Consider the following 22,242-nt stretch of genomic DNA (forward strand, 5'->3'; position numbering starts at 1 on the left):
ATTCTCTGTCAGACCTCAGCCTTCTATTATGAAGGAATAATCTTAAATATATGTCTGAGTTCAAGATTTGTTTTGCGTGAATTTTATACCTTAAATGCCGAGTTCAAAGATGTAACCTGCGAGCCCATTTTCATGTTTCCTAAGGCATAGAAATGGTCCCCTGCTGTGTATTAAACAGCAAATTCTTTTCTAATGTAGAAAAGAAACTATAGGGGGGAAAATGGTGATTGTTGATTCATTTTCTGAACGAACATATGAATTCTTATATCTTTTCTGTGATATATATACCAAATATTTTCTTCACATTAAATTATTTAATAATCACTTTAAACTATTTTTTCTTTTTATTTTAGTTTGGATATTGGGAAAAATTCCTTCACAGAAAGTGTTGCCAGGCATTGGAACAGGCTGCTCATGGAAGTGGTGGAGTTATCATCCCTGAAGGTATTTAGAAAATATGTGGATGTGGTGCCTAGGGCATGGTTTAGTGGTGGATTTGGCAGTGTTAGGCTATGGGTTAGACTTAGAGGTCTTTCCAAATCGTAGTGATTTTATAGTAGTACTTAAAGAGCTGGTCTTTCAGCCCTTCTTTTTATTGTAATGCTGCCACAGGTTAAAATTCAGATTACAGTGATTTACATGTGAAAACTTTTGGATGTTGAACATAGCACTGTGAATTTAATTTGGATTATTGGATTGGTAATGTTTTTAAGTTTTGTTGCTGCAATGAGCTCATTTAAGGTAAACAAAAATTCCTTTTTTTTCCCCCCTCCCACAACAGAAGTCCAAGATGTGCAAAATCTAGCCTTAGGCTTACTACTTAGTACATGTGTCTATTTTCTTTTCAGTGAAATAAGTGGTAGGTTATTAACAACATACTTGGGAAAGCTGAGTAGGAGATTGTCTTGTATTCTTTGATTTCAGCTACTTCTTTCAGTTGTCAAAGCATACAAATGAATGTAATTTCAAAGGAGTTTTTTATCTAAATATATCTTAAAAAGAAAAGCAAAAATGCGGCCAGAAAATACAGGAAGAGAAATTCCACCTTATAACAGGATTATGAGCATGGGAAAACTCACTTATTATGAAAGTTGCAGTTCTGTGGTTTAGGTCATGTGGTTCCTTTGGCATGGTGATCTTTTTTCTTCTTTGGGGGAGGGAGGCAGTGCGGGGAGATGGGGTCATTTGTTTTATGGGGTGTTTTAAGGGCTACCTGAACTCTCTGGAGAACAGAAAGAAATTCCCTGCTCCTTTTAAATTTCTTATTTTTCCAAGATACTATTATATGTCACAGTGAAAAAACATAGGAAGCCTTTCTACTTCCAAAGTAGGTTCAGTACAGATTAAGATCTTTCAGCAGTCATAAAATCATTCTTTTTTGCTAATATTAAGACTATTGTATAAATTGGTTCATATTTGACTATGTCTGTTTGTTACTTCTCTCGAGATACATGTAGTTTATCTCCTAAAGGAAAACTGAGATCGAAATTTACACTGCTGGTCTCCATCATCCTCTTCCTTTTCTTCCCCAGTTTTCACGACTGATAAATTTGCCATACGTTTAACCAGCGCAGGTTCCAGAGGTTCTACATTTTTATAGATACTATGAGGCTGTAGTTAAAAAGGAGAGAGGGCACAAGAAAGCCATCATTACCATATTTTCTTAAAAAAGTGACTGCAGCAGGAGCTCACCTCAGTAAGACAGGGAGGTAGCTACGCTCATAGGATTTTTATTTTTATTCAGTGAGTCATGTAGGTCAATGCTCTCTAATGATGACAAAATAGAAGCAGAATTATGAGATGGAAATGTAGAGTATGTGCCTGCAACTCACTTAACTCTTCTGCTTGTCTTTTCCTAGCTCTCTGCCTTACCTTTGGTGCTGCTGAGTTTTGGAAACCTGTCATACCAAATTCTAATAAGAGGTGTTGGAACTGTGCTGTTACTGAAATTGGCATATAATAGAATTTTGGGGTTTTTTAACAGGTTGATATTTTTCTGGGCAGCATCTTTTGTTGGTTTAAATAACAAGAATTGACCAGCTGAATGTAAACCAGCTGGAAGGTGGGCATCTGATGATTCATGTTTTCAGTAGACTGCAGCCTGATCTTAATGAGATTGTTAAATTTTAAATATATAAATATTGTTGTTAAATTTTCCCTATTTTTGATTTTTTTTTTTAATTTTTGGAAATCTTTTAGGATGCCCTACAAGCTCTGAAGCAAGAGTCTGAGGGAGAAGTGGTAATTACTGCTTTTCATTCTGAGATGTGGATTCACAATGATATATGATCTTTCTTATCCAACACTATAGAAGATAATATTCATGATAGAAGGTATTAACTGATTTCTTAGGCTGCACAAGGTTATAAATACAGCAATTACAATAATGTGTTGGTAGTCAATTTCTCACTTGTTGTCGTGGTTTGGCCCGGAAATGTGTTTTTGGAAAGGTCTAAGTCGGGCCAATCAGGGGCCAAATTCAAAATTGGCATTTAAGGTAGCCACTAAGGGTTTGGGTACGCCTCTGAGAACACACAGGGGTTAAAAGCAGGAGATTCCCAGAGAACTTCCTCTTTGGGAATCCGGCGTTGGTGAGTAGAGTCTGACCTCTCCCCTGCCCAGCTGCGTCTGGGTGGGGGAGGGGGAGGCCATGACAGGGAGGAGGCCGGGAGCCCCAAAAGGTGCAGAGGTGGAGGAGAACATGCAGGGGTGGAAGAGACTTGGGATGTCTGGGCAGCCCCCCCCAGAGAGAGGGACAGAAATTGTGCTAGCAGTTCAGCCGGCCAGAAGCGGGGGATGCGGCGAAAGAGGTGCCCAGCTGCTGTGGGAGTCCTTGGGCAGGCAGAAGAAAATTTTAACCCCTTTTGTAGACTAATAGAAACCTTACAAATACTGAATCCTCCTGAATCAGGATGAGGTGAGAGAGAGATGAGAGATGGGCAAGCGTGAGGAAAGCTGGAAGAGAGAAGAATCCTGAGTGGAAGAGATGATGGAGTGGCCTTGGGCTGGACTCTTTCTTGTATAGCCATGGACAGACCCGTGTTTTTTCCCTGTGACCCAGAGACTGTATTTAGGGGGAGGCAACACCCGGGAGTCAAGAGTGAAGCAGCGGCGTGAACAGAGACGGCTGAAGGGGGTGTGGGATGCCCTCTGTCTCCACGGAGAGGAAGATCTCTGTTCATGAGGCCCCTCGGCCCCAGGGGGTGAAATTTGGGGGGGACTGGTGTCCCAAGAGTTGAGAGACTGCTGCTTCTGGAAGTGGGTGGAGCATCTTTAAACGGGGAGCCCTAAAAGCAGTCCTGGCCCGTGTCCAGTGGTGAGAGCACTGGACATGGGGGGGAGAAGTCACGAGGGCCGATGTTCTCTGGGTGGGGCCATGGGTGACACGGAAGCACAGGAGGTTTCAATTGTGCTTCCGGGGGAGGCCCATGAGGCAAGGGGGGACTCCTCTCTCCCTGATGGATTTGAGGGTTGATAATTTGAGGGGTGGTGGATCTCTGGAGAAAAGGGAGGGGGAGGAGGAAGGTATCTGGAAGGTTTTCATTCTTAGTTTAGTATGTGTTCCTTTCTAAATTTGTAATAAATAAAGTGTTATGTTTCTTTCCCTCCATCCCCGAATGAGAGCCTGCTTTGTTCTGTTCCCGGGTCACATCTCACAGCCACCATTTTGAAAATATACCCTTCATGGGGGCCCTGGCATTGTGCCAGGGTCAAACCTTGACATTTTTGGTTCCCTGGACCGGGAATCGAGAGTTTTAAGTAAGTAATGAGATGAAAGCTGCGAGATGGACCAAAGGGAATAAGAGCAAAGCACGTATTGGGTAATAAATAGGTTGATGATAAAATCTGGGGATGGAGGTTTGGTGTATGTCATTGTTGTATGTAGAAGTATGTTGAATGTAATTTTAGTAATATTTTAGAATGAAATGTGTGTTCTCAGAGGCGAGAGGTGGAATGTCGTGGTTTGGCCCGGAAATGTGTTTTTGGAAAGGTCTAAGTCGGGCCAATCAGGGGCCAAATTCAAAATTGGCATTTAAGGTAGCCACTAAGGGTTTGGGTACGCCTCTGAGAACACACAGGGGTTAAAAGCAGGAGATTCCCAGAGAACTTCCTCTTTGGGAATCCGGCGTTGGTGAGTAGAGTCTGACCTCTCCCCTGCCCAGCTGCGTCTGGGTGGGGGAGGGGGAGGCCATGACAGGGAGGAGGCCGGGAGCCCCAAAAGGTGCAGAGGTGGAGGAGAACATGCAGGGGTGGAAGAGACTTGGGATGTCTGGGCAGCCCCCCCCAGAGAGAGGGACAGAAATTGTGCTAGCAGTTCAGCCGGCCAGAAGCGGGGGATGCGGCGAAAGAGGTGCCCAGCTGCTGTGGGAGTCCTTGGGCAGGCAGAAGAAAATTTTAACCCCTTTTGTAGACTAATAGAAACCTTACAAATACTGAATCCTCCTGAATCAGGATGAGGTGAGAGAGAGATGAGAGATGGGCAAGCGTGAGGAAAGCTGGAAGAGAGAAGAATCCTGAGTGGAAGAGATGATGGAGTGGCCTTGGGCTGGACTCTTTCTTGTATAGCCATGGACAGACCCGTGTTTTTTCCCTGTGACCCAGAGACTGTATTTAGGGGGAGGCAACACCCGGGAGTCAAGAGTGAAGCAGCGGCGTGAACAGAGACGGCTGAAGGGGGTGTGGGATGCCCTCTGTCTCCACGGAGAGGAAGATCTCTGTTCATGAGGCCCCTCGGCCCCAGGGGGTGAAATTTGGGGGGGACTGGTGTCCCAAGAGTTGAGAGACTGCTGCTTCTGGAAGTGGGTGGAGCATCTTTAAACGGGGAGCCCTAAAAGCAGTCCTGGCCCGTGTCCAGTGGTGAGAGCACTGGACATGGGGGGGAGAAGTCACGAGGGCCGATGTTCTCTGGGTGGGGCCATGGGTGACACGGAAGCACAGGAGGTTTCAATTGTGCTTCCGGGGGAGGCCCATGAGGCAAGGGGGGACTCCTCTCTCCCTGATGGATTTGAGGGTTGATAATTTGAGGGGTGGTGGATCTCTGGAGAAAAGGGAGGGGGAGGAGGAAGGTATCTGGAAGGTTTTCATTCTTAGTTTAGTATGTGTTCCTTTCTAAATTTGTAATAAATAAAGTGTTATGTTTCTTTCCCTCCATCCCCGAATGAGAGCCTGCTTTGTTCTGTTCCCGGGTCACATCTCACAGCCACCATTTTGAAAATATACCCTTCATGGGGGCCCTGGCATTGTGCCAGGGTCAAACCTTGACACTTGTGTTTATTGGCACTTTTTCCTTAGTGATTGAGTTGTTGTGATGTACTATAGAATTACTGCCAACTGTCATTCAGTGTATATCCAGATATTAAGACACAAAATAGTGAATATTCACAAGAAAATTTCAGAAATTCTATAAACCTAGGGAAAAAAAACAAAAACAAAACAACAAAAAAAAAAAAAAAAAAAAACAAACACCAACAAAAAAAACCCACCAAAAAACCCTCAAACAAAACCAAAAACCCATGGTTTATTTTTTGAATTCCTGGGAAGGCTTTATTTAGGTCTCTCCTTAACTGGTTTGCTTATTCCTTCTAATTGTACAACAGATTTTGGGGACCACTTTAAAGCATCTGATCTGACTATTACAGCTTTAGATGTCAGTGAAACAAGCACTTTAATCCATTGGACATTTAAATTATTAGTTCCATACTTCTACTGGAATCATCAGAGAAACTCAGCCACTCCAGAATTCAGGTAATGCCTGCAAGTTCTACCCAGATTGTTCTTTGTGTAAAACAGATCATGTTTAATTTCCCATGAAATAAAATTTTACTATTATGGTTGGCTGTGATGAGATTACAAGGAGAAATAGGGGTTGAAAGAAATGAAATTCAATTTATTTTCCAAGGTGTTGTAATATATCACATCTTCTATCTATATTGTGTGATCTAGAGGAAAAATAATTTCATTTCAGTCAAACAATTCAGGAGGACTCTGAAAAAGCCTTCACAACAAACAGTTGGGGAAAAACAACTTAAGTGTTTGAGTAACAAATAGCTCAGAATAGCTAATTCACTTTACTGTGTCTGACAACAGACCCCCAAAAATTTCAGTGCATATTTTGAAATGGTACTGAAGAAAATGCATCATGTATTGTCTTGTGAAGCTATTGCAGAAAACTGATAATGTTCTGAAGGTGATGAACTCCACCATGTATGCATGTGCCTGGAATCACATTTCATGTTCTGAAGGACATGGTGGTAACTACAGGAAGAGAATGTGCAGAGAAGAAAAACTATGGAGACATCAAAAAAATTCATAATGTTGGCAATAGCTTATATTTATCCAGCAGAATAAGTAGAATAGGGAGGAGAGGAATTGCAGATTAGGCTGTAAAACAGTTGGGTGACTGCTGAGACCTTTACATTTGTATATTAGTTTTTGAAATCAAAGATATTTGAATAATTAAGGGTAAAGAAAAGAGTTGTAAAACTGAGAATATGTTCTAGAAAGAGGTCAAACTGTGTAACCTGAGTCTTTCTTTCTCTGATGGCTTCTCACAGGCAAGGGTACAAAAAATGTACAGTGAAATTGAGGTGAAAGTTCTTTTATAGGTACCTGTCTTTGCTTGTAAACTTTTTTCACTAATCTTTAGTTAAATATTTGACTTTAAGTTTTGTTGAACTCACAGCATTGTTCCTTTACTCTTAAGCATTGATGGATTCTTGAAAAAGTTAGACTCTGGAAATTCTGGGAACCAGTCAAACCTCTTGCATCAACTTCATTTTTCAGTTTGAAAAATCTGTTTATTACAACTCACTTAAGAGAAAGACACATGAATGTGAGTAGATAAAACAAGAGCTTGGAATGAATATCTAAGATAACTTCAGTTTTGGAGGAAATTTGGACATAAAATTGTTACTCATAGAAAAGTAAAGTTGCATGAAGAATAATGAATTTTGAATACAGAGCGGGTAACAGCTTTGAATAACCTGGCTATATACATTTAATACATATGGTGTCCAAATATATTGTTATTACATTTTCTGGTTCAATCTGTATTACATGGAGGATATTTATTTAGATACATGTGATTTTGCTTAGAGAGTAATAAAATGTTTTAAGAATATTTTGCTTATTTTATAGACACATTGATATGTTTTATGACTCATATATAGACTGGTTCCATGCACCGAGCTAGGTCATGGTAAGAATGAAAATTTTAGAAATATGAAACATATTATGTGGAAATAAAATTCCATGATCCTAACCCATTATGTGTACAACATCTTTATGACTCATCACGGGCTGTATTTTAAGAATTTCAAGAGAAGATGTATAATTAGTGTATTATATTCCAAATATGACTTAAGAAAAAAGAAAATAAGTAAGTTTGCCTGATGAGACAGGGGCCAGTCACTGTAAATGTACACTCAAACTGTGTACCACAAGTAGTAATGAACCCTGGCCACAACTCAGGCTTTCAGCTATCAGTCAGTGACTGCTGACTTCATGCTCCTACTTTTCTACCTGTGGGAAAGTCAGCTTGGGTGTGTCTCCTCTGTTTAGCTCCCTGGTTTTCAAAAAGAAATGCAAGAAATGCAAAAAGAAAGTGCAAGAAATGAAGAGGAACTCATCTTCAGTAATTACAGTGCTTTATCTGCATCTGAGCCAAGCTCATCCTTAACTGCTTTTTTCAGTCAGCAACTCCCACATCTTTTAGATAACACAAATCATGTCCTGAAAGGCTGTCTTTCTGTACATTGTCATTCCAGACTTCTTTCTGGGGTTAAAGTCAGGCACAGGTGTCTATATTTTGTCTCTCCCAAACTTGTGTCAGGCTGTCAAAACCAGATTGTAAATTCTGCTTTGGAGAAGATGGAAAAAAGCTGCCAGGTTGCAGCTGTGTTCATGGACCATGGGACACTTCTGATCCACAGGCACATGACCTGCTCCTTTCATGCTTGGAGGTGCCACTGCAGCCTCACAGGCCACTCTAAAAAGGAGGTGGAATGAAGCTGAGATCCAGCTCCTGGACTGGCTCACCCTCTGAGCTGTATCCTAAAGTTGTGAAAATGAACAATGAATGTAGCCATGAAGTAGTTGAAGCAGTTTGCTTGTTGATGTAGCAGATGGCATATATCCATGCAGAATATAAATATATATAAATAAAAATATCTGCTCACCTTTGCTTTCAGTAAAGCAAACCACATCCAGGTTACACACTAATACAATTAACAGGAATTAGAGAGGAACTTGTAGAGGGTTTCCCTGATTATTTTTAATAGTCTCATCTAAGAAGGGAAGCCTTATAGGTGACACAGAGCTGAGAGAGATCACTAACATGGGAGGGAAAAGGTGGCTTAGAGTATGTGGAAAATCTCAGGCAGAATATGCAGGAATGAACTCTCATTCCAACTCATATTTCAGAATGGTTTTTTCTCCCCCAGTATCAGAACAGCTGGTTTCACACTTGCATAGGGATTTACTGAATCCAGACTGGTTGACTGGCTGTTTGTATGAGTAGGTGGATATCAAGGATTCCAAGGTGCAGATTTCTTGTGGTTCTGTCTGTTACAGAGAGGAGACACATAAGCCCACTTTTCTCACTTCCACATTTTCCCAGGCTCCTGAATGGGAAGAAAAAAATAACTGAAATACATTAACATCTTCAAATGTAATGCAGTCAGTAATAAAATATGCTATATGAGGTAATACATTATAAAAGCGTAAATTAATCATTGTAAGTTTTGTGAAGTACCCAGTACACTGCTGTGCATGAGAGACATTTTGAAAGCCTGATGGGCAGAAGTGTTCTGTTAAAATTGCTCTTGTTAGAAAAGTGGAATATAGCTGATTTGGTAATCTGAGAATTCATATTTGCAGAATCTAGCAAATCAGGAATTAAGTTCTTTGCTTAGTAGCAGAGTGACCCACAGTCACAGCTATTTTAGTCCCTCTTACAATGAACAGCTTAATGGGGATATAGACTGTTCATCACAATTCTTTTTTCCTGTGGTATTTCATACCGCCCAAATTTATAAGCATTTCTGCTAAAATAGCTCTGACTTAAATGTCATCCTTACAAGAGACCTGCTCTGTCTTTGGAGGATTACAGTACTTAAAGTTCCCAAGAGGGGTGTCAAACATATTGCCAGACTCATGATATAGAAAGGTTCTGTAGTGTTCAAAGTTTCTAGATGTTTCTGTGCTCCTTTGTGGTGGCACATTTGCAACCTGCCCAGTCATAAGGGCACTGTCTGTAAGGAGTCAAAACTAAGGAAGGATTGTGTTCAAAAGTGAAGTTTTTTCTTGTGAAGGTCTGTTTAGCTGCTTCTACAGGCTTTGCAGAAGTCCACAAGTAAATTTCAGCTACAACACCTGCAGGGATTTAATCAGTGGCTTAAAGTATTTATTTGCATACTTTTTGTAGGCACACCAAACATTCTAATGATTATTAAAATAAGTCTCTAAGAGTTTGTTGTGCTCATAATATTTGTTCTTTAATCAGAGATCTAAGTAAACAAGTTAAGTCACAGATCTTAATACTGAGGCAATATTTGTGCTCAAAGACCATAGCCTAATGTAGAAGTGCAAAATGTTAGAATGGAACTCTACTCTCAACTGCATAATATATAATGGCTTGATTGTACAGTAACAGATGGAAATGTATCTTGTAGTACCAGGAAAGAGCTTCCTTCACTTAAATGTGAGCAGACATGATGCAGAAGTGCAAATAAACCTCTTCCAAAATGTGTTCCAGAATTCTTAGAAAACCCAAAATATTCTGCTGAGAGGTTTATTACCATACAGCTGGTTCCACAGACTCTGATTAAAAAGTAGATTTGGGCTCACTGAAAAACTCAGCATTCTGTTATAATAATGGATCCACAGTACAAATATTTCTCTATTGGTAGGGCTTTGTAGTAAACTATGTACAAAATTGATGTGCCATCTGATACATCAATAGACTTTGGTGAAATAATACCTATACATGAGAAATAATTTGCTACCCACTCTAAAACCCATAATCAGACCCATTGGATGTGTGAAGCTCTAAAGTTTCTAAACCCAGGAAAAGACTTTAAAAACACCTGCAGGTGGTAAATGCAATCAGACGCTCTGTGTGGATTCAGCACATAATTCCCCCAAGGAAACAGATGAAATCATTACACTGAGTGGCTGTATCCTTGAAAAGTACTGTTCGTAATTGAACTATTCCAAACACTCTGCCACTAAAAATGCACCTTTCAGATGTCAGATCCTTCTCTATCGAGCAGTGTACGTGATCCGCTGCACAAGTCATGGCAGGGTTCTGATGTGGCTGAACAAGACATTTGATCCAGCTGTTTTTCAGGGGATATTGTGTGAACATTTATTTTTATTTATAGCCAGGCAAAACTAACCAAAAGCTTCAGAAATCCAATATTCCCTTTTACAAGGAACTTTTCACCTTTCACTTGCCAATGTAAAGAAAAGAAGTCATAACAGACCTGGAATGCTGTAACTTTTTAACAGTGAAGGGGGGGAAATGAATTCAGTAAAGACAGTCTCTAATTGAGCCCACTTACTATTTCCTATAAACAAGCCCAAATTCTGCCTTGGTTTTCAAAGGATGTTTTGATAAGGCAGGACAGCTAGCTAAGAGGAGGAAGTGGAAACAAAAATGATCACCTTGAAAAGAAGCAAAATTCCATGGTCCATGCATTGCATTTAGTAGGGATGTCTCAGGGAACCTCTACCACAGAAAGCTGGAGGAGCTGGCACACAAAGCTGGCAAGAGAGCTTTCAGAAAATCCAAATCAGAGTGGTATACTGTACTGCTGAAAAACAAAAAATGTGGTAGATACTTTTAAGAAAGGGGAAATAAATCTGGCTGAATACCAGACTTATTATGGTATCAGTAGTATGCAGCACTTCTGAGGGGGAAAAACCCCAGAAAACACCTAAAGAAGGAACTCCTTGGAAATGGATTAATTAGAATACTGCATCGATCAGAAGTAGGTTTTGTGCAGCTTATTTCATATTGCCTGTGATCCAGCAGTTTCAAACATTTTGCACTGTATAGAAAACTTCTGTAATTCAGAAAATTTTAACCAACTTAGACCTACTGGGGATTAAAAGAGAAATTAGTGAGTCCTTAACTTATGCTAGGCACAAAAGCAGTAAGTTTCATCTAAATGGCAACAGTTTAACTAATGGTAAATTACTGCCAGGTGTCCTTGCTGAGGAAAGGCCGTTACAATACACTGCCTATACAGTGACAATTCATAAGGTCAGTTTGAACATCAGAAATATGTTTCAAGACACAGCAAGATTCTGTATGAGGCTTCCAAGAAGAATTTAAGCAGACCAGAAAAACCTAGGTTTCTCTATAGAGTTAAGTGAGTTTGTGGAAGGGATTATATTTTAAGGAATCATACTAAGCACTGCCTAAAGCAATGGATCTCTGACCACAAAAGTAATTTTCACAATGCTCAAGAACTGGGAGGGAAGTTCCTAACAGTGGTTGGTGACTCCTGATTATTTCAAGGGCTCACTTGGTAAAGAGATGCTGCTCCTTAGCACTATTGTTGCTGATCCCAGCAGATCACCTACCAAACATTGTTCCAGGCTTCCCAGAAGATCCAGTCCTTGTATTTGCCCACAGGCAACTTGGAGTTCTGGCTGTGGATGCCCCAGGCTGCTCTTGGGTTTTAGGCAGTCCGTTTCCACTAATTGGAATGGTGGTATTTTCCCAAAGCAAGTATGTTTTAGTTGTTGAAGCTGAATTACTGAAGGTATAAGTAAACCTAAAACAATTTTGAAAGCTGAAACTTTTTGTAGTTTCTTTTTTTTTTCTCTTCTAAAAGAAATACCTGGTGTCTTTGCTGATGGCAGGAGAACTGGGATTAGATGATCTTTAAAATCCCTTCCAACCTGAATCATTCTATGATTCCCCACTGTGACAGTGGACCTTGGCACTCCAAGAGCAGTCATTACCCTTGACTCTTAAGTTTTTCTCTCAGGAAATATTTCTGTCCTGACAGATTAACCTTAAGCTCCTAATTACTATGAATATGTGATTGGTGGGATTTTACGTTTCCAGCTCCAAAGTATACAGGTTTTTTATGGTACATAGGTCTCTCACAGAAAGTTTCTGTATGGAAAGGACAGTTTAGCAGGGAAGACTACACTGCTGGTGAGGAGAATTGTGCATTTTGAGGATGCGGAATGGGAAAACAGACGTCTACTGAGCAGTCACAAGGTAAAATCAATTCTACTGAGAGAGCTGGAAAAAAAACTTATATGCAGCTGTCTTCCATTTGCCTCCGTTTTTTAATTAGCTAGGTTTTCAGGAACTAAATTTAATTTCTAGATTTAGTGAAATGAGATTTTGTGCTGGTCTTGGCTGGAATAGAGCTGGTTGTCTTCTTGGTGTGTGATATTGTGCTGTGTTTCGTATTCAGTATGAGAGTAATGTTGATAGCCCAGTGATGTTTGTGTTGTTGCTGAGCAGTGCTTACCCCAATCAAGGACACCTCAGTGTCTCATGCTCTGCCAGTGAGCAGATGCACAAGGGAGCAAAGCCAGGACAGGTGACCTGAACTGTCCAGAGGGACATTCCACACCACAGAACATCATGCCCAGTACATGAACTGGGAGGAGCTGGCCATCAGGGGCTGACTGCCTGGGGAAAGGCTGGGCATTGGTCAGTGTGTGCTGGGCAATTGTATTGTGCATCACTTGCTTCTCTTGGATTTTATTTATCTCTCTTATCTTCCATTATAGTTAATATTTTTACTGTCACTATATTGTTAGAATTATTATATTTACTTTGCTTCAAGTCTTAAACTATCTCCACCCGTGAGTTTTACCTTTTTATTTTTTTTCTGATTCTCCTCCCTATCCTGCTGCTGGAGGTGGGGGATGGTGAGTGAGTATCTTCATGGTGTTTGGTTGCTGGCTGGGGTTAAAATATGACAAATTTATTTTGATTTTTTTTTTCCAAAATGGCAGGAGTTTTTGGCAGACTTGAGAAAGGAATAAGATTCAGAGAGGACAACACATAGAAGTGATATTTTAGCAATATAAAAAGGAATGAGTGTGTGGCATCCTATCTAATAGAGTTAAACTTGCTGTATCAGAAAATGGACAAGGTTGTACAAGGAAAAATGAGTGGAAACCAAGGCTGAAGAACAACCATATAAAAAAAGTAATCGATTGGGTTAAAGTGAAGAACCTAACCTTCATCAGAAAAAAACCTAAAATAAATTCCTCCATATTAGTTCACAGCAAAAGTAGAAGGAATAGAAGCTACAGGTAAAATGTGTATCAGACAATTTTTTTCTTCTGCTTTTGTGTTTGCTTCTATTAAAGTTAGAAACCATCACAGGCCGTGCAGCTCCCCCGTGTGCTTATTCCTCTCTCACAAGCTCAGCCTGCTTGGTACATTTGCAGCCTTGAGTTATCCCACAAACAGCATTAGATGGTCAAACTGGAATTGCAACTTACTTATTTTTTATAAACGGTGAATATGAGTGGTATTGAACAGCGGAGGCAAAAAGGACTTCTCTTTACATGAGAGGTGAATACTGAGAAGACCATTAGAAACAAGGGTGTTTCAGTGGTGCAAGCACGAGGTCGATGCCTGGTAGGCTCACACTGTTTGCTTTTCTATTATGAACTTCCTCGGTGACCTTTACCAAAAGCCTCCTTTTGTGTGTCTGTTCAGCAAGTGTAAAATGGGAGTAAGTGTATTTCTCTACTTCCAGAGGTAAAATAAAAGCCATATGGGTCTTGATTTTTATGGTTTTATGAACTATAAAAATTGGCAGGATCCAAGGGAATGGCCTGAAGTTTTGTCAGGGGAGATTTAGGTTGGATATTAGGTAAAGGTTCCTTCCCCAGAGGGTGTTTGGGCACTGGAACAGGCTCCCCAGAGCAGTGATCACAGCACCAAGCCTGACAGAATTCGAGAAGTGTTGGGACAGTGCTCTTAGGCACATTGTGTGCCTCCTGGGGCTGTTCTGTGCAGGGATGGGAGTTGAACTAGATGAACTTGATCCTTGGGGATCCCTTTCAACTTACCATATTCTGTGATTCTGTGACACAGATTTAAAAAGAAAGAAAAAAAATTTAAAAAAACCCCCAAAAATGGAAAAAAAAAAAAAAAAAAAAAACAAAAAAACCAAAACAAAAAAACAAACCAGAACAAAACAGAAGGTGAAGGAGCAGAATTACAACATCCCTTACTTCTGAGCTATTTATGGTTCTTCTGCTTTTGATCCCTTTTGGTGAGTTCCTAGATATTCGCAGGTGTGAGGTGTTGCTTTGGGCCACACGAACACATGTAGTACATACTTTCAGTGTCACCACCCTGTTCACTTCTCTGTGGCTAACACAAACTCTAATAGATGAGCCCTGTTTTGAAGGATTAAATGCAAGCAGGTCTCTCTGCACTGTTTTTGCCTCTTGCAGGCCTGCATCGCTCCCCGTCCCCTCCCGGCTGTGGGGCCGCCCCTGCCTGGGGAGCGCTCCGTGGGCACGGCGGCTTTGGGATGTCACTTGTGTGCGGAGGGATGTCACTTGTGTGTGGAGAGCCCCATCCCGTGGCCAAGTAGAGCTTCTGCAGCCAGGATCTGCGTGTGTTTCGTGGAAAAGGCGCCGAGGGTTTCTCCGGGGATAGCGGGAGGCAGCGGCAGCGCGGGGTGATGGCTCTGCCGGCTCACCAGAGAGCAGCGAGGGCAGAGAGAAACCCCTGAGGAGGGACATGGACCTACTCTTGTTTATAGCAAAAGAAAAAACAAAAATTAGAAAATGAACTTGATTCACATTGAGTCCTGCTCTCTGTATAAATTGGGAAACAAAAAGCTCGGATGGAATTTTGAACAACCTGGTCTCATGGAAGGCATCCCTGCAGGGGACTGGAACTAGATTACCTTTGGATTTACCATCCAATTCAAACAATTGCATGATTCCATGGTATTTCTCATTATTAAGCATGATTAAAATATCTGTCACTTTATGAAAACACTTATTTATTATACAGGAACATTACTTCAGTATTTAATAATTCAGGCCTCATGCAAGTCTGTTTCAGGCCTGACTACCTGAAGAAGTGTGTCATAAATGTTTAAGTAACATGACATATAGCTGAATTCCAAATTTAAAATGAATGCCAAGCAAATTCTGCTCCTGTCAATTAAGCCAGTGAATCCAATTAAGAATTGTTGTGCAGTCTTTCATAAGGAATCCTTATTTTTTGCTGTGTTTGTTGGGTCAAATGTTGGCACTTTCTAGCAAATTGTGTCTGTCAAACTGTACCAGTATTATTATTGTCAGTGTTGTATTGTCAGGCATATTCTGCTGCTCTCCCCTGCCCTGCTCACCCCATTCACAGGCCTCTTTGCTTATGCTGCAGTATTTATGCAAAGTGTTGCTATTTCACTCTTTCATCCTGGTGAGAACTGAACATATGACTCTCAAAGGTAGCTTTGAATGTGTCAGCCCAATCCTTTATAATAATTAAATTCTCAAATGCTACAGCATCTACTTAGAATTGCAAGTTCATTAGCAATCTGAAACACCTTACCCCAGTTCCAGCAAGCAGGCTTGCGAGTGTCATGCTCCAAATTATCTCCAAATTTGTTTGCATGTAAAAATACCTTCTAAACTGAGCTAGTGACCAGCTTTGATTGTTTTTCTTGTTTGTGTTACTTAAAATTAATTTCTAGTGTAAGCGTTACCTAATGCATAGCAAGGTTTAACCTAAAACTTCAGAAATCTGTCCTTTTTCATAGATGAAGCGGAATGCCTGGTGAAGGTAAACTGCATACTGCCAGACCAAACACAGTGGCTGGTACTGTGCTTTTTGCAGTGATGTGGGGAGTGTAGTTCAGGGTGTTCTTCCCAACAGCAGAACACTGTTTTGCAAGCACAGCAGAGAGAAACTCTGGTGGACAGGTAAAAATGAGCAGCTGAAGCAGGGGTACATGGGGAAGGCAGGAACATGTGAGCTGGCTTTGCTGCTGGTTAAAGGAGTGCTGCTGGAGCGCCCACTGAAGGAAAACATGGTTCACTGGCAGTGGGTACAAAGGGATGAGCCCAGCAACCAGGAAAGGCCATTCCCAAGATATTTCTGGCACTGTGTTTGGCTTGGTTAAGTTGAGAACACTGAGCCTCAATCTGAGACATGAGCTACTCCTCTGCTTGAAATGGTTTTGTGCCTTGGTATCGCTCCAGATGAATTAACGCTTAACAAAAGCTTTATTAAAGTGAGTATAAAAGCAATTTTCACCTAAGTTATAATTCTGTTCAAGGAAGTAGAAATCTAAGGCCATGATTTGTGAGATGATTGTAGAGGCAGTATGAACATGCTTCTTGCTTAACTTGCCTTGAAAATCTGGTGTTTGAACAAAATTGAGAAACTGATGGAAAGTAAAAAGAGACCAAGAAGAAGCTTGAAGATGGTTTTCTCTTACCCTTTAATTTCAGTCGGACTAGTGTCCCAAAAGCTCTGTAATCTACCCCAAAATCATTCAGGCTTCTTATTCTTGGCATGCTTTACTGTGCCAAGCATTTTCCTCAAACTTGGACCCCAAAGCTCTCAAGGATGAAGCTCTACTTAGTGGCCAGGGGTGATTCTAGCACTATGAGACAAGGGAGAAGAGTTTCTTACCATCAGGAATTAGCCATCAGGACAGGGAAAGAAGAAGTAGAGGAGTTGTTTTGAAGGATGAAAATACTGTTCTCTTCCTATCAAAGGGGAAAAGAGAAAAGCTTGTTTATATAAAGAAGAAACACAGCAAAAACTTGTTTTGTCTCTCTTACATCCTTAAAAATTAGCCTGAATAAAGCCTGGATTTCCACAAGATGCTGTTAAAGTCTTAGTATGGAGCTCCAGGATCATTTGGATTGTATAATTGCCCCTTAACAATAGTTTTCACAGCTCTAACATCCACACTACCCCAATTCCAGATCCTAAAAGTCAGATAATGTAGTTTGTCTTGTTCCTCTTGATTTCCCACTGCAGTGAGTGGAGAACAATCATGGGGAAGTGCTTGCAGAAGGGTCTTGCTCTGAGGCACCTTCTGGAAGGTCCCCTCCTCTGTCACTGGTGACTGGAGCACCCAGGTACAGCCAGTACCTGAAGTGCTGTGAAGTTCCTAATGAAATTCCAGTGTCTCTCTTTGTCTAAAATGGACATTACAGCCTTTTAAAAAAAGGACACCCCAGCCCCAAAATAGGAATGGTGTATGAGTTATGTTAAAGGAGGCACTGCAAAATCCTTCACCTCCCCCTGCACAGGCAGCAGCGTTAATAAGAGGGAAAATTCAGCAGCTGCTTCACAGGAAAGAGAGTTCAACAATAGCTCAGCACTGTGGGCTTTGCTTTTTAAGCCAACATGTACAGGGTCTGACAGAGCTATTTCAGAGCACCAATTGAAACTGTGAAAGAACGGTATTTCACTAGAAAATGTCAGTTCAACAAAATCTAATGCTACATGAGAAGAGAAGGCTATTTTTAGAATATTGTCAAAAAAGTTAATTATCAAACCTACCTAGGGAACTTGGATTTCTTAATGCTGTTGTTCTAATAAGTACCTTAATTTGCCTGAACTCCCCACTTGTAATGACTCTGTTCTTGGAAAGCTATGACTTCTCTCTCTTTTTTTTTTTCTTTTGCTTTTGTACTTACTTTTGATTTGAAGATAAAAGGATATTTCATAAGATCTCCCTTTCAAGCAAAAACTTTTATGTTTTAACAAGCTCTGCTGCCTGTAACATTGCATCTAAGGTACTACTCAAATCAATTCCTTTTCCCTGCATGGCCAGGGACTTAGTTTATTAAGACTTTCCAGGTGTTTCAAAATGTGTTCTAAATATCTTGGAATAAAACTGTTGCTCTTTCTGTTGGGGATATTTGCAGCTATAGGTATTAATAGGATGTAATTTTGAATGGTTTTATTGCTCTGAAAAATATCTGTTTCTGCACTGGACTAATTGTTTTCAAAATGAAGGCAAGTCCCCTTAATGTTCAACAAGATTCTGCACCTTAAGCCTGCTCCAGTGTTCCTTGCTGGGAAGCCTCTGGAGGATCCAGACTGCATTGCTACCAGTTTGAGTGCTGGGCCAGTGCTACTCTTAAAAACCAGCCCCTTCCCCTTCACATGCTGCCTGTACTAAAGGCTGATGCAAGTGATCTCACAGAGGAGAGAAAGGAAATTTCTGGTAGTGTTATAATCTACTTTGTACTCCTTCTAGAAGTTTAAAGTCCTGCTAAAAGTATTTCTGAGAGAGCTTTGGATATCTGTCTGGTAGCATTTTTGTCTTACCATGGAAACACACAAGCTATAAAACACCCTTCTAGGCTCTGAAAAAGCTTTATTCCATGCACTTCTAGCATGATAGATTAATTCTAATATTTACTTTCAATAATGCAGGAAATCACAGAAGAAAAACATTTGTCTATACATTATAAGCTTAATTGAATTTTGTTTTATTTATACTTTTTTTTTTAATATCATGACAGAACCAAAATATCATCTTTTTATGAGGTTCTACTGGAAATTATTTGGAGCTTAATTTTCTCCTTTTTGTAACAAAAGATTATTTTGATTTCATACCATCCAACTTTCCCATTAAAAAAAAAAAAGCGCACAAAAATTTGAATTAGTAGAGAAAAAATCTCCAGTTTCATAAACAGTATTGTCATGAGCAGCTGGCATTGTTTGGTAACAACAACAACAACCACAAAAATAAAATTTTTCCATTCATCTTTGCTAATCAGTTATTTGCCCTTCAGCTGCCAAACTTTGCTGCATGTGTTAGTTCAGCTGTTGTCAAACGCTCTATACTGGCATGTAAATATATTCTCTTGAGCAAATAAAGCTGCTCTGACTGCTGGTCTGAGAAGATAGGAGGCTGCCTTTGATCACAGTGTGGCTGTTTCATAAAGGTCAAAATAAAAAGAAAGTGTGAGAATTCAGCAGTTTTCCTCTCAGCTCTGTGGAAGCATTTAACCACCCAAACATTGCAGGCTGCAGCTATTCTGCTTTTCCAGCTTCTGTTTCCAGTCAGTCAGAGGCCGTGATTTGAAAATGCAGAGTTCAGAGTTCCCTTTTGTCCTGCTAATAAGACCACAAGGCTCATCTGAGCTGTATCAGTATATAGCTACACGTACAAAGAGTAGGTCAGTTTACAGTCCTGAGTTAATAACAATTCTCACTGGTAACATCAAGCAGCATTTTTGTTCCTTCATTACACCTCTTACAATCCCCTGTGCCACAAGAATCTCACAAATACTTCGGTACTGCACTCATGCAATATTCCATGTTTTGACAGCCATTCTTTATGTTATTTTTTTTTTAAATAAGTGGCCATCATATGACATAGTGGTTTCTCCTTTTCAGCTTGTGTGCTGTTCTTGGCACAGAGATGAACAGAAAAGGCTGGAGAGGTGGGCTGGCCATGCTCCTTAGCACAGGGTTTTCCCAGTGTGCTCCCCAGCACCTCACTGCATGCTGGAAGGACTTCTTGGTTATCATCTGCAACTGGAAGGTCGTTCTTCTTCTCTTCCTGGCCATTATAAAATTATCTCTCCTCCTGTCATGCCACTTCTACAGGAATTGATTGGAGAGTATGATGAGGAACCGGAACACTTAAGGCCTCCCAGCTGTTGTTTTATGGATGTCTTGGATAGCAGGTAACTTGTTGCTGCCCAGTTACATTGAAATTTCTCTTACCTCCACCAGACTAAGGTAACACACAAGTGGCATTATTTATTTGCAACGTCCAAAATGGATAACAGTTACAAATGTTTATGACAGGTGATGATGTTAAAGGTAATTGACTGTTGTTGAGAATTAAAATAATTGGAAATGTCTCTCTCCTTTTTATGTAACTTGTTTGTCACACAAGGGGCCATGCATTTTGGCACCTATTATGCAATGTCTCTCCATGACTGAGCTTTTATAGGTGGATTTAATTTTTCAGCTTTAAATGGACTTCTTTTTCTCAAGGAGGAGATAAATTTATTGTAGTTATTAATTGAAAGACCCCAAATAAACTGTTAATTTCATTTGCTAATATGAGCATTACCCTGTTAGAATTTCAGCCATGTTTCTCCTGTGTTTGACCCCCTGTTACAGTGAGAAACAATAACAATCTCTCCTCCTCCCTCCATTTTGAACTGAAGAGTCTCAGGTTTAGAACCAAGGGTGAAACCCTGAATCTTATACAAACATATAAATGGGAGATCTCATTAGCAGCTTTTTTGAGGTGAGACATGTTAGTAATTAACCTCTCAAGGAGCTTCAGACTGAGAGAAGCTGGTCCTTTCCCTTCAAGCTCACCAGAAGCATCTCTTCAAATATTTATGTAAATAGATTTTCAATTACTAATTGGACACACAGTTATATTGAAACCATAATAATTATGGCAGTACATAAAGCTTCACACTCAAGTAAAACTATACATTTTGGGGATTCGTTAAGTCAAATAACCAAGCAATATTTTGTGAAGCTGACTGAGGCAGAAGTGAGTGGATTACAAGTAAAATGGCCCAACACTGTTCTGTTTTATTTTAAAAGCCTAGGCACAGTGATTAAACAGTATCAGTTTCTGCTTTGAAGACAAATGTGTGACTACTCTTTGTGCCTTGGCATGCATGACAAGCACCCTCTGCCAGGCAAATTGAGGAATGGGAGGGGAGGTTGTTTCCCCATATATTAGACACAGCACGGCTGCATTAGGGAAGAAATGATGTTGTGCTGTGTGAGACAGGTCTGCAGAGGACAGGACTGGCATTGTCCAGTATACAAATTTTCACTCTGCTGCAGGTTTTGTTGTGAATGTGAACAGCACAATTATCTTACTAGGTTTCATTCAGTTTGTTTTGTTTTGTTTTTTATTTATTTGCAAAAGAGATTTTGTCCTCTCTGTGCTTCATCTGTTAGGAGAGCGCTTGCAGTTGTCAGGCAAGCTGTGTTTGTGCTCATCCTGGTGGCAAGAGTTTGCTCAGGAAATGAATTCACCCTTTGTCAATGAACACCATTTGTTGGTAATGATGCCTTAAGTTTTAGCTTTCCCATTTTTCAGATTCTCTACTGCCTTAGTGTGTGACTCTTCATATGAAGTGTTAGCAAGTTCTCTTCACAGTTTAGTCAGACAAAACAATCCTTTTCCAACCTGAGAACCAAGGACACCATTGCAGCTTCTGGCCCAAAAAGTACAAACAATAGCAAATTGAGGAAAGCAATCTGTGAGGATGGGACTTCATAACCTGAAGCTGAAATTGGACAATTAACCCCAGTATATAAGTGGACTAAAACTTATAAAAGTGTGAAAACTTGTGACTCAGGGTCCATCTTGGGTAGAGCCACAGCTAGGCTCTTATAGTGCCCAAGGTGTATCATTTGAAGGCCTTTTAATAAATACCTACATTATTCCTTCAACATTGTCTAGCCTGTGTTCCAGGTAGCCTCTCTAGGCATCAGTATGGTCTGGTGAACACAAAAGAAATCATACAGGAGCTTATTCAAATTGTTTGTGGTCTCCTTTTTCCTCCTTATCAATGCCTCTAATACTTGTTTGCTGCCTTTATTTCCTACCAGTCAACTCCAGAGTTGTTAAACCGATATTTTTTTTTCCTTTTTCTCAATACTCTTTAAATAAAATACTTTTTGTTAAGAACAATGGAGTAAGAAATTGTTAAAGACAAGTATTAGAAAGGAATATGTCTGCATTTAGGTTTTGGGTGTAGATGTAAGTGAATGGTTATCAAGGGGTGCTTGTCCCCAAATACAAACTCCTAAAAACCAAGGGACAACAAAGAAAAGGCAAGCACAAGGTAACTTTTGCTGGAGGGTAATGGGGAGTTATCAGACAGAGAATGTGGAGGTGTGCAGGCTGAGTCTTGGAGAGGAAAGCTTCCGGTATGTGAACTACAAAAACATAGGGGAAGTGAGACTGGTAAGGAGAATAAGGAAATAAAGTGAGGAGATAGCCACTATTCAGATGTTAGTGGCTTGATGTGAGGAATGGGTACCGGTTGAATTGTCTTGTTTCTGTCAGACACACTCTGATTCATGACCGTGCAGGAACTCAGGCAGAGCCATCAGTCCCCAGAGAGGGCTCAGGCAGGGTCAGGCAGTGAGTCTACAGCCTGGGCACACACATACAGCTCCTCTGAGGGAGGAAATTCCCATCTTCAGGAAGGCCAGCACAAGGGCTGGGAATTACTGGTGTCCTGCTGTAACCTTGCATGGTT

The 22,242-nt window shown here is 40.5% G+C and overlaps 2 long non-coding RNA genes across 2 annotated transcripts; one reads left to right on the plus strand and one right to left on the minus strand.

Annotated features, from left to right (window-relative positions):
* Positions 1 to 400: 400 nt before the first annotated feature.
* On the plus strand, positions 401 to 2,387 carry LOC135293343 (uncharacterized). Its single transcript, XR_010355423.1, has 2 exons — positions 401 to 444; positions 2,200 to 2,387. It is a non-coding gene; the product is annotated as an uncharacterized LOC135293343 (long non-coding RNA).
* A 3,173-nt stretch (positions 2,388 to 5,560) lies between these two features.
* Positions 5,561 to 14,619, minus strand: LOC135293344 (uncharacterized). Its single transcript, XR_010355424.1, has 3 exons — positions 14,227 to 14,619; positions 10,666 to 10,814; positions 5,561 to 8,621 (listed from the first exon to the last, which is right to left on the minus strand). It is a non-coding gene; the product is annotated as an uncharacterized LOC135293344 (long non-coding RNA).
* Between the last annotated feature and the right edge of the window lie 7,623 nt (positions 14,620 to 22,242).

The sequence above is a fragment of the Passer domesticus genome, chromosome 2 (genome assembly GCF_036417665.1).
Source record: "Passer domesticus isolate bPasDom1 chromosome 2, bPasDom1.hap1, whole genome shotgun sequence".
NCBI lineage: Eukaryota > Metazoa > Chordata > Aves > Passeriformes > Passeridae > Passer > Passer domesticus.